Below are 17,727 nucleotides of genomic sequence, written 5' to 3'. Positions count from 1 at the left end.
TTGTTGTTGTTAATTTAAAATTACATGACTATATAAAAATACCCCAAGATCAATACTCTAATTTTTTTCTGGTAAATTTCTCTAAATTTGGAAATCACAGTGGAGACCAGAAAGACAATACCAATATCAGTCACAGTAGCCATGATAGCAGCCAACACAAGTCAGAGCTCTGTTCATGGCCTTACAGGTTTTGTTCATTTCACCTCACAGCAACATGAAGATGCAGGCAATATTGTCAAATCCCAGACTACATACGGGGAAGCTGAAGCCCAGGGAAATAAAGCATTCAGTTATACATCTAGCAAATGATTTGCCATGATTTGAGCCCAGGCAACCTAAATGTACCATCAGAAAATGTTGAGGCTGTCCTGGCAGCAATGGAGAAGCTAAATTGTTCCTCTAGAAGTCTCCTTGAGACATGGAGGTCCACTCCTGGGTCCCCAGAGTTTGTGTCTATGGTTCAAGTGTCAGCAGCGGAAAGCCAGGGGGTGAGAGGTAGGGGTTGGCCGCTCCTCTGTTTGGGGCATACACATACCTTGCCGATTAGCAACGATGGGAAAGGAAACACACAGAGGGCTCTTGACAGCTTAATGGGGTTTTAAAAAAATACACATCTATATTTTTAAACTTTTTTTTTTCCACTCGAACATTTTTAACTTCAAGTTCTGGACTGAAATAGCAACTGTTTTAGATAACTTTTTATCCTTAGGCTCCCACGTTTGGCCCACACAGGGGAAAAGAGAGAGGAAAAACAAGGTTAGCACATAGAAAGTATATCTAGAATATACAAAATAGATGCTTAATGAGTGGATGGATGCACGCATGGATGGATGGATGGATGGATGGATGGATGGGCTGGGGGGTAGAAAGATAGAAGAAACAAACTAACCCATGAGATTTTCCTAAAAATTAAGCGTAGACCCCTCTGGAGAGAAATATATAAGGATAACCTGTTTATCACCAAGCAAACCCAGGGTGTTATGGCTTGTATCTAAATGTCCCCCCAAAGCCTCATGCGTTCCTAGGTGAGGTTTTTTGGAGGTGACTGGATCTAGAGCAGTATTAGGGAGCCTTTTAGAGATCAGTGCCCAAACTACAACTCAAAACCCAATTATTTATACCAAAGTGCCAACACTACAATGAAACCTGAATACTGAACTTTTAGTTTAGGAAAAATCAACTCACATTATCTTTTGTCTTCAGAGTAAAACAAATAACATGTGCGCTGTAGGTTTGCCCCCACGGACCTAAGCTGTGTGAACATGGATTAAGGGTGTGGATAAGGTGAAGTCTCACCAATGCAAGGTTTGGAGCCAGGATGGAATGAAGGGAAGAGATGGAAGGCAGGCGTCTACTGCTTGCTGTTTGCTGCCTTCTGTCTCCCAGGGCATGGACTGTTTCTCCTCTGTGATGCCCCTCGGCCATGCCACCCTGTCTTAAAGCCAGCCATGGACCGGAACCTCTACAAACTATGAGGGGAAATAACCCTTTCCTCCTGTAAATTGTGTGTTAGGTATTTTGTCTCAGCAATGAGGAAGTAACTAAGGCACAAGGTTACAGTGTCAAGCTTGACAGTGGAACCACCAGGGCCTGGCCTCTTAGCCTCCATTTAAGCCATCTCTGGAGACAAAAATGTCATCATAATTCAGTGTCCGTCGTGCAGCTGCATCTCCAACACATTTCCTCACACATTAAGAGGAGCCTTTCCTAAACTCTGTGACCAATTCCGTATTTCATCTTTTTTTTTTTTTAATTTTATTTAAAAGGAAAAAGAGAAAAAACAAAACAGAGCAGTGTAAGGGTACAAGTAATACAGAACTACAAAAAAAAAAACAGTAAGAAATCACCAGTTAATAGATTACATATTATCATCCTAGAGATAGTTGCTCAAGTCACAGTATCAAAGCATACAAAGTGGACACTCAAACAGTGAGACTGCAAATAGTTGTGTTCAATGATCCAACCAAAAACATTAATATGGTCTTGATCAGCATCCTCTCCAGCCCATTTTTGTCTTGTTTTCCTCTACTCCATAGAGTCAAAAGAGAAACACTCAAATTCCTGTCCTCTTTTGCAGGTACCATTATAGGAGGTACCATTATAGCTGGTTCAGACTAGGCAGAAGTCCCAGAGAAAGGTTTTCTATCAAAATAGATGAGAAAAACATGGTCTATCATTCCCTCCTTCTCTCTTCCTGGAACTCTGACACAGAGTTTGGAGTTCTGTGATGAAGAGAACACATGCCTTGATCTAACGATGTTGAAGAAAGAAGATGCACAGACCAGGATCCCCAACTTCCTTATTAAAGGAAGTGTGTGTCCCACCAGCCTTCACATATTGTGAGAGAGATGAACTCCTTACTTATTAAAGCTGCTGGGTTAGAGTTTCCTGCCTCTCCCTGCCAAGCATGATTTTTAAATGCGTGATACACAGCTCAAGCATTTTAGGCCTCCCAACATTTTCCCACATGACTTCAGTGCCTGAAATGCCATTCTCTGACTTTCTTCACCGAAGGATAGGCACTAAATAAATATTTTGAGTTTAGAATTCAATTAAAGATTCCATAAAGCAAGACTAAATGATACACGCTCTTAAATGCCGTTCCCTGCCCCATCGGATCCAAAATATTTAGTTTTACCCAGTTTTTGTAAAGAAATTCTGAGGTCAAGCAAACTGGATTACAACTGGTTCCCCCAGTGACTGGTAAATTATATTTCATTTATTTTTTTCTGTAGGGAATAAGATGAAGAACAAGAGTCCAATAGGCTAAGATCAAATCTTGTATCTCCCCACTACCTGTGCTGTTCTGGTTCCTGTCTCTAGGCTGTTGCACCTTTGTCTATAGCATGAAGATAATCATCCCCACGAACAGAGTTATAAGGACACTTTAGTATGGTGACATGTCTAAAGGTCATGACTCAGAATAGGTACTTGCTAATGTTGGTTTCCTCCCTAATCTAATAGCTTTTGTCTTCTTTTCTTCCTTCTTTCCATCCTTTCTTCTTTTTTTCTTTCAGTGTTATTTATTGACCACATGCTTGGCAATGGGCTAACTCAAAAGATACAAAATTGAATTAAGCATAATCCCCATCCCACCATTCACCCCTCAAGTATGATCTATCCCTCGGTTTAATCCAATATTTAACTTCCCAAAGATTTCCTCCACTTTCACAATGCCAAGTGGCAATTCATAGTGCATTGCTCACTCCCGAATTCTAAGTGTATGGTTGACTTTTCCCCTAAATGTCATCCCCCATTCCTAACACCTTGGACCTGGCACCCCTTAGAGACCAGATTCACTCCTCATTCTTCCAAGGCAAGAAGGCACATGATAGATGTATTTTCTCTACCATTGTCCCTGAGGAGTGGTAAGAGGCAGGCCTGATGAATGTCACAGCTGCCTCATCAAATAATGCCAGCTGGTAAGCCCTAGGATGCTCTCTCTTTCTTAATAAAATTGACCCACACTTGATAGGGCGTTTAGTTGTGACACTATGAACAAAGCATTATAACACACTCTCTTGCCAAGATTACAAAGCTGGGTTCCAGGGAGAAGGACATTAGAAACTAGTCAGAACTCAGGATGTGTATCTATTTGAGATAATCTGGCCTGCGGCTTCTGAGAGCACCTTCCCTGTGTGCAGAGGAAACACATTCATTGTTTCCCTTGGAGCTAGACTCTAGTCTCCACTGCTCAAAGCTCCTCCCCCTGACCTCCTCTTAAATGTTCCCAAGATGACTAGGTTGTTCCAATCAACACCAGCCCTCTGTGGCCCTAGCACCGAGCCCTGCCATAACCCAAGATGGAGGCTTGTGGAGAGACCCACCTGCTCCCACAGCATTCTCTCTCTCTGTCCCAGGACTGTATGTGCCACCAGTCAGACCCCTCGCTCAGCTCCCCCAGCTGAACACTGCAGAAGGGCAGAGGGCAGAAAATAACTCATGAGAACCAAAAACAAAACCCCAGTGGAACCTCAGATGGAAACAGCTAAGGGAAAAGGGTCCTGGGATGCTGGGGTTATTAATAACATTTGTGCCTCAGTCCTCTTCTCTAGGGAGTGCGTTGATTCTTGGGAAGGTCCCAGTGTGCCAGGTAAAATGTCTCCCAAGACCTTACACACTGGGCAAGTCCCTTCTCACACACATGTATACAAGCACAAGCACACACGCATTTTTTATCAAGCCTTCCCTTTAACCCCCTTTGGCCCCTATAAAGGAAAGAAGGTTTGTAAAAAATGAGGGTATGAGGCCCAGATGTTACTGGTTCTAAGGATTTGGAGAGTCCTAAAGATTGGTCTCAGCTTCGTTTAGTTGGCAGAAGCTGTAATCTTTACATTTACTTTCCCTGCTCCTGGGAAGATGGGACTACAAGGACCCATTTTGTAATCTGATCAGGGACAGACAGACAGACACAAGACTCACAAACTGGTGAGAAAACGAAAGTCCTAGTATTTTTATTCCCCAAAGTTGCCTGCTGTCTTCTGCTTCACAAATGTTGGTAGCCAATGCATTTATAACTTCCACTCTGCTCAGATTTCCCTCCATCTCTCCCATCTCTCTTTGTTCCCCCCACTCACGTCTTGCCTCAGCATGGTGGGACACCCTGGGGAGTCCTCAGGAATGGGCTATTCCAAGGAGTTGGCCCTCCCCAGTTCACACCTTGGAAAACAGCATGTGAGCCAGCTAGCACCTCTCAGCTGTGAGGAAGCTCCGGCTCCCAGTCTCATGGTGGAGATTCGGAGCTGAGAGGGGCCTGCAGGACCAGCCTTCCCAGCACCCGCCTCGGGTAGAGCAGATGCTGTGCCTGCCGCACAGAAGGTAACATTGAGCTGCAAAGCCTGCTCCAGAGCAAAAGTAAGCTGAGCAGCTCATCTCGCGTCCACATGCAGTCTGAGTCTTGAGGTTTACTCTGGCTCTTCACCTTCTGATCCAGTCTCTGAGCCACATTGGTGAGGGAACAGAAATGCATTTAGCTTGAGCAGGGACCTCAGAGTAAAGCATCGCTGAACCTCAGTCCCAAGAGTGAAAGAGATGCCAGAAAGGGTCTCAATGGTGAGATAAGTCACTGACCAGGGAAACCAGAAAAGGGGAGGCTCTTAACTTCACACACACACACACACACACACACACAGAGGGAGCGAGAGAGCGAGAGAGAGGTAGAGTACCCTCCTTCTTTCCCAAGGGACACTCTCCAAGTGTTACCAGGCTGTCCCCCCAAGGCCAAGAAAAGGCCCCAAGGCCAAGAAACGGCCCCAAGCCCACCACTTCTAGCCATCCTCTGTCATTTGCTGGATGGGCCAAACCAACTCTGACTCCAGCTAAGAAATACCTTTCACGCCTCCCGAGGAAGAACAGCAAGCCCTAGACACTATTAACCTTAAAATTTCAGGTAGAGGCTGATCTGGCCAAAGGGAGGAGAAAGCAGTCAATACTAGGATTATTTGCTAGACGGAACAACATAGCAGAAGAGAAACTAGTGAAAATGCATGTTTAGAAAGAGTTCTGGTTTTATTTTTAAAGCATTAAAAGAGTCATCCTTAATTTTGAATGTTAGATATTTTATTCCAGAAATGAGAGAAAGATAACCAAGACACTGTCCTTAATCTCAGTCTCCCAGAAAGTCTCAGGACATGGACAAAATGTAGGCACATTTCCAGTCACACTGCAGCACTCAAGGCTTTTAGTCCAACCTCCAAAGCAGCTGAAGCCTCCCGATGCAGTATACTATCTACATGCCTAGCAGTAGTCTGGGTTTGGCCCCTCTAATTTTTTACTGGGGCTGAATGTATGATCCTGGTAGGCTGCCTGGATGGCAGAGCAGCAGTGTTAGTCCCTTGCATGTGACACCTTTGGTTTGCTGACCAGGAGCCAGACCTGACATTCCTGTGAGCCAGTTCCAAAGTCTTCTAGAGCACGTGGTCAGATACAATCACAGCGATAGTCCCACTTCTCTGATACCAGTTTTTTGTATTAGTTAGCTTTTCCGTATTATTTAGGGTATTTGCTGGGACAAAACGCCCTGCAGTCACAATTGAAAGGCAGAGAGGTTTGTTTGGCTTGAATTCGGGAGATTCAGTCCATGTTGGTTAGCTTCGAAAATGGAATAGCGTGGTAGCCAGGCATGGTATCACAAAGCTACTTGGTTCATGGCAGAAAAACAGAATGAGGGAATCCTCCTACAGAGTAAGAGGCAAGGGACCAGACATAGGCTCAAAGGCCACACTTTGTGACCCACCTAGGCACACCCAAGAGTGTGCTCCTCCGATCCCTGGGATGGATCCCAAGGCCAATCAAGTTGACACCCCACCCCAACTGCCACATGCATAAAAAGTGTACAGAACAGTCACAAACATGCTGCACATGCTTTTAAAGTATATTCTATTATAATTGATATTACTGTTATTCTCTGTTACTGTTATTGTCTATTACTCTACTGTTATTGACTCTAAAGTTCTTATTATTATGGCCCTAGATGGGAGACGGGGGCTATGACAGGATTGTGTACCCAGACTAGCAAGAAGTTCAATAGCTCTTGAGTTTGTGAATTTCACATTAGAGGAAGATATAGACAAAAGTGATTTATGGATGAGTAGAGGTTAAGCATGCTGGTTTGTACCAGGTACCCGCTCTCCCACTTCTAGGACTTTGATATTTAAAGCTCAGGATATGCAATGGGATCATAGATGACAGATGGTGACCAGAGGAATTCCTGTCCAGGAAGACAGGCCAGTGACGGCTCAGAATTGCATAGATGTATGAAGGACTGTCAGCCCACCTGCCTGGGCCACCTGCAGCTGGCGCTGTGTGGCTGTATGTCTGTGTGGGTATGCACGTGTGTCTATGTGGGACTCTCAGAGGGGCTGAGGTGCACACTTAAGTCTATTCTTTTGACATGAGCAGTCTATTCTTTTCATGTTAAGAAACAAATATTAATTTTAGTTCCTACTGGACTGCAAAAGTTTTGCTATTCCTAATTTCCCAGACTTGCTCAGCAACTCCTTGCAGAATTGGATCATGTATTTGGCAGGTCAGGAGATTCAACCATGGCCCAGGCCCTCAGAGGGGAACCAAGATGTTGACATTTATTGAGGTTGTACTCTGCTCCAGGCCCCATTCTGAGTAAATTATTACTCATTGAAACCTCACAGTTAGTCTTATGAGGTAGTTATCACTATTGTTATCATTTCTAGATAGATACAAGCACAGAACGTAGTATGTTGCCCAAATCACCCAGTGTTTGACAGCTAGCATTTGGACCCAAGCCATCTGGCTCCAGAGTTCAGAGTTCATGGTCTCTGACCTCAGTCTCAATCCCGGGACTGTGATGTGCTCCCCTCAATTTGGGAGGTGAGGTCAAGGCTGTGAGCAATTGACTAGCATACTGGAAAAAAGAAGTTTGACCAAAGCCAAACAAGTTAGCAGAGGAAAGAGGAGGTTCAGGAAAAAACAACCAATTTCATCTCCCTGTCTCTTCTAGACTGTAGCCTTCCTTTAGAGTTTCATCGTTTGTTATTGCCTGCTGGAGGAAAGCAGAGAGAGTATTATAATCAACTGCACTGCACAGAGGATCATCTCCACCTGCAGATTCCATAGTAACAGCCCCAGGTACTCTTTGCATGTATCTTAGTTGATCAGGGAGGAGGGAAAGACCTAGGAAATTAGTTCATTGTTTTTTTTTTTTAAGTTTAGGGACTTGTTTTACATTGTTTTCTAGAACTGGCATCCATTTAACCTTGTATGATAAAGATAATGGCTCAATAGATGCCGAGTACGATATAGACTCATCTCATGTGCTGTTGGGACCCATGCTTAGTAAAGAGATAGACCCTAGATAGGGATACCTGGAGATTACTGCAGAAGACAAAGCCTTAAATATAAGTGAGTCTGCCCCTGTGGGAAGTCATTCAGTCTTCAACAAGAACTTGGGTACAGTCACTGTCAAGAAAAATTTCTTTCATGGTCTTTGGGCCCCCCTGGCTACCTCTCACAAGTCCCCCAAGACTTCAAGCTAGGCTGCTGTTTCTCTGGCTTTCATCCTGCCCAGACACCCCACTTCTGGGTATTAGTAAAAGCTTTGGTTACAAGCAACAGAAACCAATTTAATCAGGAAAATAATTTATTTGAAAAGTACTGGGCTGCCGGTCAACAGTAAGGCTGAAGAACATGATCCGCATAAAATCGAGGCTGGCAAAAGCCAGTCAGTTCCCAGCACGGGAAGGAAGGTGGTGTGGGCTGCTGCTATGGCCAGCATTGTCTCTGGATCTGCAAATATCCTGTGGGAACCCTTCACCCTGGATCCTTACCTTAACCCATCTCCAACAAGCCTGGAGCTCTGTGTGGCTTCCCTAGATTCCAAGCCCCAGGCAGACACCCACAGAGGGCTGTACTTGAGTCCCTGCTAATAATTTAGCTGCCCAGGATAAAGAAAGGGAAGACCACTCACTTCCATAGGCCCTGGAGGCCTCCTCTCTTATAATTACCTTCAAAACAGAAAAGGTTTGAGGAAGCAAAGCATATGAAAAAACCTTTGCTACTGCAGAACTCACTGAAGGGGAGACACTGCTGGCTGAAGAGAGGCTTCCCACGTCTCTCTCGTGGCTTCCCTGTGACATAAATGAACACATTTCATTTTAGCTAAGCTACATTAAGTGTAGTCTGTCACGGCAGCCAAAAGAATCCTGAGAGTTACAGCCATCTATTTGCCTGTGTTCTCAACCTGGTATCAGATACCCCGCCCAGGGGACATCTGGAGAGACAGAGCATAGGGGTACTCTCTCCTCTGGAGTTTTGCTTTCTGAAGTTTTTGTTACCCAAGGTCAACCATGGTCTGAAAATATTAAATGAAAATACACAATGAGCCCACCACCCCTTAAAATGTAAACTAGGAAGGGGGGCAGGGCAAGGAAAAAACAGTGGGGGGGGAATGATTAGAGCATGTTAGGTACATGTAAAAATCTGCCAAAATGATCAAAAACTCATTAAGCTGTTTACTACCATGCATTAATAAAAAACACTGTGAAAAATTGCAGGAGATGTTTAAAAAATAAAAAGTAGTGAATATAAAATTTCAGAAATAAACAATTCATGTTTTACATTATGCATCACCCAAGTAGTGTGACAAAACTTCACTCTGTCTGCATTGTCTTACCCAAGATCAAGAGCCAATCCTTTGTTTAGTGTGTCCATGCTGTGTTTGCTACCCTCCCGACAGTCACTTACAAGCCTTCGTGTTGTAACATCACAAAGCTTGTGCTCAAGTAATCCTTACTGTACTCTAAGCATAAGAGTCGTGTTGCTGGCATTTTCATGGATATTGTAATTCTTCCTTTTATTGTTCTCTTTGTCAATCTCTTACTGTACCTAACTGGTAAGTTAAATTTTATGATAGGTGTGTATTACAGGAGAAAACAGGATATGTACAGGGCCTAGCAGTATCTTTGCTTTGAAGCATTTGCTGAGGGATTTGGAACATTTCCCCTCCACACCAGGGAGCACTGGCGTATTTATTTGCCATTCAGTGAATATTGTCTAAGTCACTAAACATCCTAAAAGCACCACAGTTAAACACTGTAAGAATTGTTCTTGCAAATGCCCATAGTGTCACTGGTAGAGACACAATGCACCTACGCTGACCGTGACAGACATCCTGGTCAGCCTCTTTGGCTCCCCACTGAGGCAGGACATACTTTCAGGACTCTCAGCACAGTGCAAAGTTGTGATCAAGTCATCAAAGATGGCAAAAACTTTATATGATCATATCTGAGTGTAGACCAACCTTCCCTTTTATTTCTAGCTAAGGAAACTGACCCTTGGAAAGAAAGTGTCACTTACCCACTGTGACACCACTTGGTGAGCGGCAGGATGCAGGTTAGAGTCAGTTCTCTGGTCCCAGAGCTGACCATTGCACACTGCCCCTACCTTGATCTTCTCATCAAGGCCAGCTTAGAAACTCAGACTAGCCTTTGAGGCCTGTGTTCCCAGGAACTTTCCTGAGGTCTTTCAGGAGCTCCAGGGCGCCAGGCAGGATGCTAGGCCTTAGGCTGCCACCCTCAGATGCTGATGGAAAGAATGAGGAGCTGTCTGTCAGCAAAGGGCTGAACTTTGTAGGCAGAGCTGGTACCAGCAAAAGGAACAAAGTCAGAGAGCAGGCACCTCTGCCAGGGGCGGATGAGGGCTCCATACAGATTCGCCAAGTCTTGGCTGCAGTTGCTTTAACCAGATAATCACACAGGAGCTAATTAGCACCTTCCTTCCAAGCACTGCCCTCCGGGGCAAGAGGATGCTCAGTGGAGAAGAGAAACCCATTAATTACCTTATCAGGAAGCACTGATAAGAAGCTGGAAAAAGTATTGCTCTGAGGCTCTGAGCTAATTAAAGAGAACTACAGGCTGAAGGGATGTGTCATCCTGGAGAGAGCAGAGCCCACACTTTGATCCCAAGCCCGAGGGTCCCACAGTCCCAGACTGAGAGCAAAGAAGCTCCCCCCTCCCAGGGAAGCATGACCCTTGCAGTTCAATAGCCACAACACCCACCCCCGCACACACACCCTACCCCATAATGTGAACTCAGGGAGTCTGCTGTCTGCTGGGGCAGCTCAGCTGAACAAACGGAGAGGTGAGGCACAGAGCAGGCAGTTTGAACTCACCCCTAGAATGCCACACAGGTAGCAAGGCTAGGGTTTGGGTGGTGTGTACATCTGTTACTGGTGCATCAGAGGCTGTGCTGGGGGTGGACCGAGGTTCAGACGATGGAGCCTGCAGAGACAGGGGCCGTTCATGTTGCAGGGAGTAGAAACCCAACTTGAAGCCAGCTCGGTAGCTCAAAATTTCCTGCCTTTCACAACACGCTCTGGTCTCCTTCTGCAGGTCTTGAGCTGCTACCTTGGCCTCTGGATCAGAATCCTTTCTTTTCAGAGCTCTTAAAACCAATTTTTTTCCCTCTGACCTTTATCTCCTTGTCCACGACCCAGGGTTAGTTATACCTACTTGATTATAAAAGGGTTGCAAGACAAGATGACACACATAGATCACCTGTGATGTGCTGTTTTACAAGCTGGTTTTTACCTGCAGAAATTTTAATTCCAATATAATCAGATAGAAAAACTCTGCACAAATAGTTCCAAGGAGCTTCATCACGGAAGGGAGGGCAGGGGCAGCTCAACCCCAGCAAAATCTGTGGAGCACCCAAAATCCATGTGAACTTGAAGGAAGCAGGATGCTTGAGGTCTCAGGAGACTCTGGATAAATGCCCCCACATCAAGACAAATGATGTCATTTTATCTCACAGAGGACATTAATATCCCAATATCTGTGCTTGTGTAGAGGAGATATTCTCTCAGAAAAGTAAGTGGGGGCACACAGGCTGCTTGTACCCTCTTTTTGCCTGTAGCTGACCAAGGAAGACATGCTACAGGACCAAATCTGTGACCTGGAGCCATCCCTATCCTATCAGAGAATAGTGGCATTCTGTGTAAACACACTCGTTTATACATTCTAGGAGAGCAAGTGTGTCACAGGGACAATAGCATTGTTCCACTGGATGTTTACAAAATGAGAGAAGTTGAAACGCCGATTCTAAGGGTATAACCAGAGACAGTCACAAAGAATACTGAAACCGATATCACAGAAAGTCAGATGATAGCAGATCAAACCCTCACTCCTCAGCAGCAAGGGGACAGGGAGCAGCCCTCATCCGGCAGCGCCTTAACGTGGTGATCTCCATCAGGAAGAGGCAGAATTTGTTCATTTCTTCCCTTTATTGAAGGTGGCTCAGAATCACTGGCTGTATCAGCATTCTGAGAAGTCAGGATTGAGGGGAAAAGTTATTCATCAGGGATTGTCCCTTCAATAAACTTGTTTTTGGTTATGATTGAAGTTATTTTACCCCCTGGATATATGAGGTGTGGTCAAAAATTATGGTGACCATCAATAAAATAATTATCACAGGAAAAGACGAATTGCCATTAATCCCTCTCAGAACACTCCCCACTTTAAACTCAATTAATCTCCACATTCTTGTCACTTTCTCAAGCAGTTCCCAAGGTCTTCTTTTGTGACTGTATTTAATTGTGCTGTCGTGTCCACCTTGACACCCTGAATTTGTTCAAAACATTCATCTTTTGTAGTTATTTTGACTGTGAGGAGTAGACAGAAGCATCCCAGTGCTGGATCCAGTGAATTCGGAGGATGAGGACGAATGTTTTAGGGGCTGACTTCCTGTTGGAAGGCACTCTGAAACAGGGCTCACTGTATTTTTTATCACACCTTATAAAGACACTCACAAAAGAGGATATCCTGAACTGCTTCAGAAGGTGGCGAGCAGGATGGGATAAGTGTATTCTAAGATAGGGGGAGTGTTCTGAGGGGCACTCATGGCAGTGTGTCTTTTATCATAATAATTTTTTTATTTAAACTTTAATTATACATTTCAGTCTCCCCCGTATGGCCTCCTGGCTCCGCCCTCTCCTATGCCAATATGGCAGTTCAGATCCCAGTACTGATTACCATGTAGAGCCATGTGTTGGGGACCTTCTTGTCACACACAGGTACAGCCATCCTAGGTAGTACCCAGCAGGACACCCTAGAAGCTCAGGACCTCCTAGAAGGACATACAAGAAAGAAAGACCTGAGCTCTCCTCAGTTCTAACTAGATAGGTCCCTTCAAAAGATTCTCTTCTCCTCTGTGAAGCAGAGTGTGGTTCTCAAAGCCACTTCCTGCTCTGGCCCTCCGTCTGTGACTGCCTGGGGACTTCTGAAGCAGGAGTGCTGGGCTCTCAGTGTGACGCGCTTGCAGGTCTACAGGTTCTTTCTATCTATATGCTGTCTGGTCCCCAAGAAGGGACATCAGGAACACTTCCAGTGCCCTCTCATGCCCCAGCTGTCCCTGCCCTTCTGCTTTTCCAGCTGTCCCACCAGGGCTCTGGAAAGTTAAGGAGTCAGGACCCTGGAGGGTGCACAGCCCCCTGGTGGGTGGAGGACATAACTGCAAGCACTTCCTCTGGATCTGAGGCTGCCCAGGGGATTCTGATCATTTTGATGAAAAGGTGACCAATGCGGCTTTGAACTCACTTTCTGTTTTCTGGTGGATGTGGAATTATGAGAAACTCATTGTATTATTAAGAATGGAAGTCATTAACATAGTGAGGTGGAGCCAAGTCCCTGATGGCAGAGGATTGTTAAGATAGCCAACCACACGCTCAGACTCTGGAGGTGACTTTTCTCTGGAAGCATTGTCAGCCTCCAAACTCCTGAGCAGAAGCAGAATTGTTGAATAAGTATTTGACCAGGGATGTGATTGAGTGGAAGGGGCCAAGGGTTAAGGAGTGCAGAAAGTCCAGTAGTTTAGTAGTGAAAGAAGATGCTCTGAGTACAGTTTGACCAATAGCCCCAGGCCTCACCTTCATGGAATTTAGAATCATAAGAAGAAGCCAACAGTGAAGAAGTACAAAAATATATATGCAATCTCACCCTGAGAAAGTGCTAGAGAGGTGTCTTAGTTAATTTTTTCATTGTTTGGACAAAATAATCAATACCTAAACTTAAAGGGGAAAAGATTTATTAAATTCACAGTTTGCAGAAGTTTCAATCCACACTCGTCTGGCCCTAAGACATGGCACACAGGTATCACAGAGGAGATGTGTGCGACATGCAAAAGGTAACAAAGCAATAAGCAACAAGCACAGCTCTTTCTATCCTTATATCGTACCCAGGCTCCTCAGGGTGGGTAGCACTCACACCCTTGATCTTAGTGCTCTGGAGCCCAGCATTGCACCGTGAATCAATCCCAGCATCACACACTCTAGGTCCAGCCGCCTCTGAAAAACTCCACTTATGGCTGCATGAGGATGTGGGGGGCATCTAAACATAAACCATAACAAAAGAAGCACATTGGGAGAGGAGGTTTCTATTACAGTAATGGCAGCTAAGAAGGTCTGTCTAGAAGAAGGATCTTGTAGACCTACTGTGAGTCTACAGTCAAGGAACTAACTGGGTTACACGCTGCAGAGTGTGAGGCAAGGTCAAAGCTAGGTCAGGCCAGATAGTAAATGCTAGACTTCATGGTCCATAAAGTTCTTGTCATGCTTGTGTTCCAATACAATTTTATTGATAAAATATAACCAGGCAGTATTCTGCCAATTTCTACTCTAAAACAATAAAGCATGTTTCATGGGATAGGAAAAAATGAGACACAAGAACAAGCAGGAGAAGTTCTCATGGTAAGCTGTGAAGGCAGACAGAGTGAGGTGACAGGACTCTGTGTGTAGACGGAGCCCTTGTATGGGGTTTTATTCTAAAAGCTATTGCAAGGTGTTACAGGAGCAAGAGATAGGAAATGATCTGTACTTGAAGAAATGACACTGGCTACTATAAGGGAAAGAACTAGAGAAGAAGGAGAGGAAGATAGAGAGGAAGACCCTTGGAATCTACCGCCATTACAGTGACTGAGGCTGGTGGTCCACCTGACAGCAAGGAAGGGTAGATGGGTTTGAGATACAGCTTGTTGGCAAACTCGGCAGGGCACGTGCCAGCTAAAAAGGAGACTGTAAGCCTGATACGTAGATTTCTGGCTTGAACAAGTGGGTGAATTTCCATGGGACACAAAGAAACTAGATCAGGGGACAGACTTGGAGATAGAAACTGAGACCAGTTATGGGCATGCTCAAGTTGAGAGGCTTATAAGACATTGGGAGAACTCCAGAGGCCCGATGTGAGCAGAATCTTCAAAGGCAGGAGTCAGGCTCAGCGTTACACTTCTCTTGCTCAGTGCTATCACCGAGTCTGACTCTGGGCTTGGCCACTTTTTAGCTAGACCAACCCCAAGCGTGGAACAGTGACCTGCATGCAGTCATGGAACTTTTTGGTCACTGCTTTTGCCTACACTGATGGTAATGCTGCCCATTATGGACCACTCTGGTTCCGGAAATCATATCTAGCCAACTGGGCTCTTGGTGTTTTAACTCTCCTGGCAGCTGTTCCCAGTCATAGAGCTAGAAATACGTCATTATCATTTCAGCGTGAAGTCAGTATAAAATGTTTTAATGAGATATTTTGTTCTTTCATATTAAGCCTTAAAATAATGCATATTTTACATTTACAGCACATCTCCGTTGGGACAAGCTACATTTCTAGCACCAATGGCAACAAGAAACTAGTGGTGCCCTTACTGGGCAGTGCAGAAATAGAGTGCATATTTTCTTGTGAGCAAATGACAACAGAGAAGAAGAAAGAAACTGACATTCCTTGTACCACACATAAATGTGGAGGACGACTCTTTTCTCTGAATAAAAGGAAAAAAAACTAAGGGGGTGGTAGAAATTTCTTTGTCTGAATTATTTGATAATGACTGTCATACATCTGTCAGCAGGCACTGAAAAACAAAAATGAACACACAGCACACAAGTGTCATCAAAAATATCTGGTAAACAGGTGTTTATAGTCTGCCTGGGCTTTGCCTATGCTTGTCAGTGCTTGAGATTTTTATACTGTACACAAATACGAGTTGGGTTATTCGTTTTGCTAGCAAAATCTTTCCTAGTATATGGTGGAAATAAATTTACATCTGCATTCCATTGTCATTTCCTTGATGATCTGCTGAGTCCTGGCAGGGGCCCAGGCTCATGGTCAGATCTGGGACCACAGGAGTAAACCAAACCAGTGAACCCTCACTTTCAGAGTTTTTGATCTATGAGAGAGAGCACAGCCAGGAACTGTGAGCAAGTGGCTTGAAGGCGGGTATTAGGGGAGGGGGTGGGGTGGGATGGGGAGCACTGGGGTATCAGGTGGGGGGACCTCTGAGCTGAAGTCAGGTTAGGGAGGGCTGCAGCGAGGGTGTGATGGTGATTCTGGATCCAAAAATGAAGGAGTCAATAAATGGAGAGTGGAGGGGAGAGGGGGACAGCCTGTTCCAGGCAGGAGCAAAGTCCAGACGAAAAGCATGGCGCATTCGGAGAACCAGAATCATCTCACTGCAACCAGATCGTGATACATGGTGGGTACCACAAGAGGGGATGCTGGGGACTAACACAAACAAGGCAAGCCGCCACGTTTTTCACCGATGTGGATGGGGAGTTCTCAGAGCGCAGCTCCGCCACCAGGTACCTGGAATTCACCGGGGATGCTGCTTAACAAGGAGAATTCCTGGAGCTCTTCTAGATCTGGATGAAGTTTGAGAATCTTCATTTTAATTAGTTTCCTAGATGACTCCTTGACTGACACCCTCCCAAATACTGATAAAAGTGTTTTTAAAGTCATCAACAAATCTCCTAAACAAACATAATACTTGAAAATAGATTCCCAATCAGGCATGGTGGCACACACTTCTAATTCCAGCACTCAGGAGGCTGAGGCAGGAAAATCACCATGAGTTCAAGGCCAGCCTGAGCTACATGGTGAGACCTTGTCTCAATTAATTAATTAACTATCAAATCATAAAACAATAGTGAGACAATTAGGCACATGTGAATACTGATTGAATATACTACAGAACTATTTAAATTTTAAGGTGTTATAAGATACTACATTAAAGTTTTTTTTTTCCTTAAGAAAGAGTTTTAAGGTTTTAGAAAAGCAGAGACACAGTTGCCATGATTCCCTATGAGAGAGTTGCATCGATGTGACCTGGCAGAAGAAACAAAGTAAGCAGATGTAACAAACTGATTATGAGCTGATTGTCATTAAACTTGGAGCGATGGAGCCCAGCACACGGTCTCCACCATTCTGTTCACTTCTGTGCACATGGGAAGCCTCCCATCATATTTCTATGAGGTTCATTCATTCCAGAACTTTCACAGGATCCGTTTATTTCATTCACTCACAAACATTTACTGCAACAGATTCTGAGCCACTGCAATCTGCAGAGAGAGGACACATCATGCGGGTGAGGGGTCTCCCTGAGCCAGGGCTCCAAGGCAGGGACAGAAACTCCTTTGGAGCTGAGTCAGAGTTGCTTCTCCCCGCGATCAGGATGGAGATTTCTCTTCCCTTGGCTTCTTCTTTCCTTTAGAATGAAAGAAGGAGGACACTGTGGAGTTGGGAATCTGAGGACAATAGCTCTTCTGGGCACTGACTGTCATGCAGGCCAAGGCAAATCACAGGAAAATTTCACAAAGTAGTGGAGGGGAAAACAAACACCAGCTGCCATTCAGTGGCTCACTGGAGGGTGGTGAGTGTTTAGGAAACCTCCCTGCAACACGCACAAAGGCTGCTGTGCTCAGAGCCGTTTTTCCAGCTTGGGAAAGGATGCAAGCAAGGAGCATCGCATGCTCATTGCTGCAGACATGGGCAGCCAAGGCCAATATGGCCATAAAAGTGTATTGCATGAGTCCTCAGAACATTCCCCAACGCAGTGGGAAGGCGGAGACTGGGTGCCGCCCTCTGACCCTGGGCAGAGGCCGGGGTCAGCTGGCTGGGTTGTGTCCCTCCTCCCCCGCTTCCCACTCTGTCCAAATCCACGGTGAACCTGGTTCCTTCACCCACTCCTCTCCAGCCTGAATGATCAGAGGAAGGGAGGAAAACAATGGTACAGTGACAGCGCTGCTGCTGAATGGGGATTTTGGTCGGATGTTGAGCTTACCTGGAATGCCCTGGTGTTATTTTAGGAAGGCAGACATCCTATGGAAACAATGGAGTGGAAAAAAAAATCAAAACAGCTAAAGCAAATGCTGCTGTCTGGCTTTTGCCAATCCAGCCCCACATGGCCAGAGCAGGCCCTGCGAGTCCAAGGCAGGCA

The 17,727-nt window shown here is 45.1% G+C and overlaps 1 long non-coding RNA gene across 4 annotated transcripts in view; it reads right to left on the bottom strand.

The window, feature by feature from the left end:
- LOC134471453 (uncharacterized) overlaps nucleotides 1–17,727 on the bottom strand; it is a 63,749-nt gene that overhangs the window by 34,834 nt on the left and 11,188 nt on the right. Inside the window, exon 3 of one of the 4 annotated variants that reach the window (XR_010040915.1) lies at nucleotides 773–7,519. The exons of 2 other annotated variants lie outside the window; for them this stretch is intronic. This is a non-coding gene — a long non-coding RNA (uncharacterized LOC134471453). Of the gene's footprint in view, nucleotides 1–772; nucleotides 7,520–15,870; nucleotides 16,996–17,727 lie in introns of those variants that run through there. One more of the 4 variants, XR_010040913.1, reaches the window with a different exon arrangement.

The sequence above is a fragment of the Cavia porcellus genome, unplaced genomic scaffold (assembly GCF_034190915.1).
Source record: "Cavia porcellus strain 051 isolate PalLab524CR breed Dunkin Hartley unplaced genomic scaffold, mCavPor4.1 scaffold_1, whole genome shotgun sequence".
Classification (NCBI taxonomy): domain Eukaryota; kingdom Metazoa; phylum Chordata; class Mammalia; order Rodentia; family Caviidae; genus Cavia; species Cavia porcellus.
This window is presented reverse-complemented; position numbering and strand designations above follow the sequence as displayed.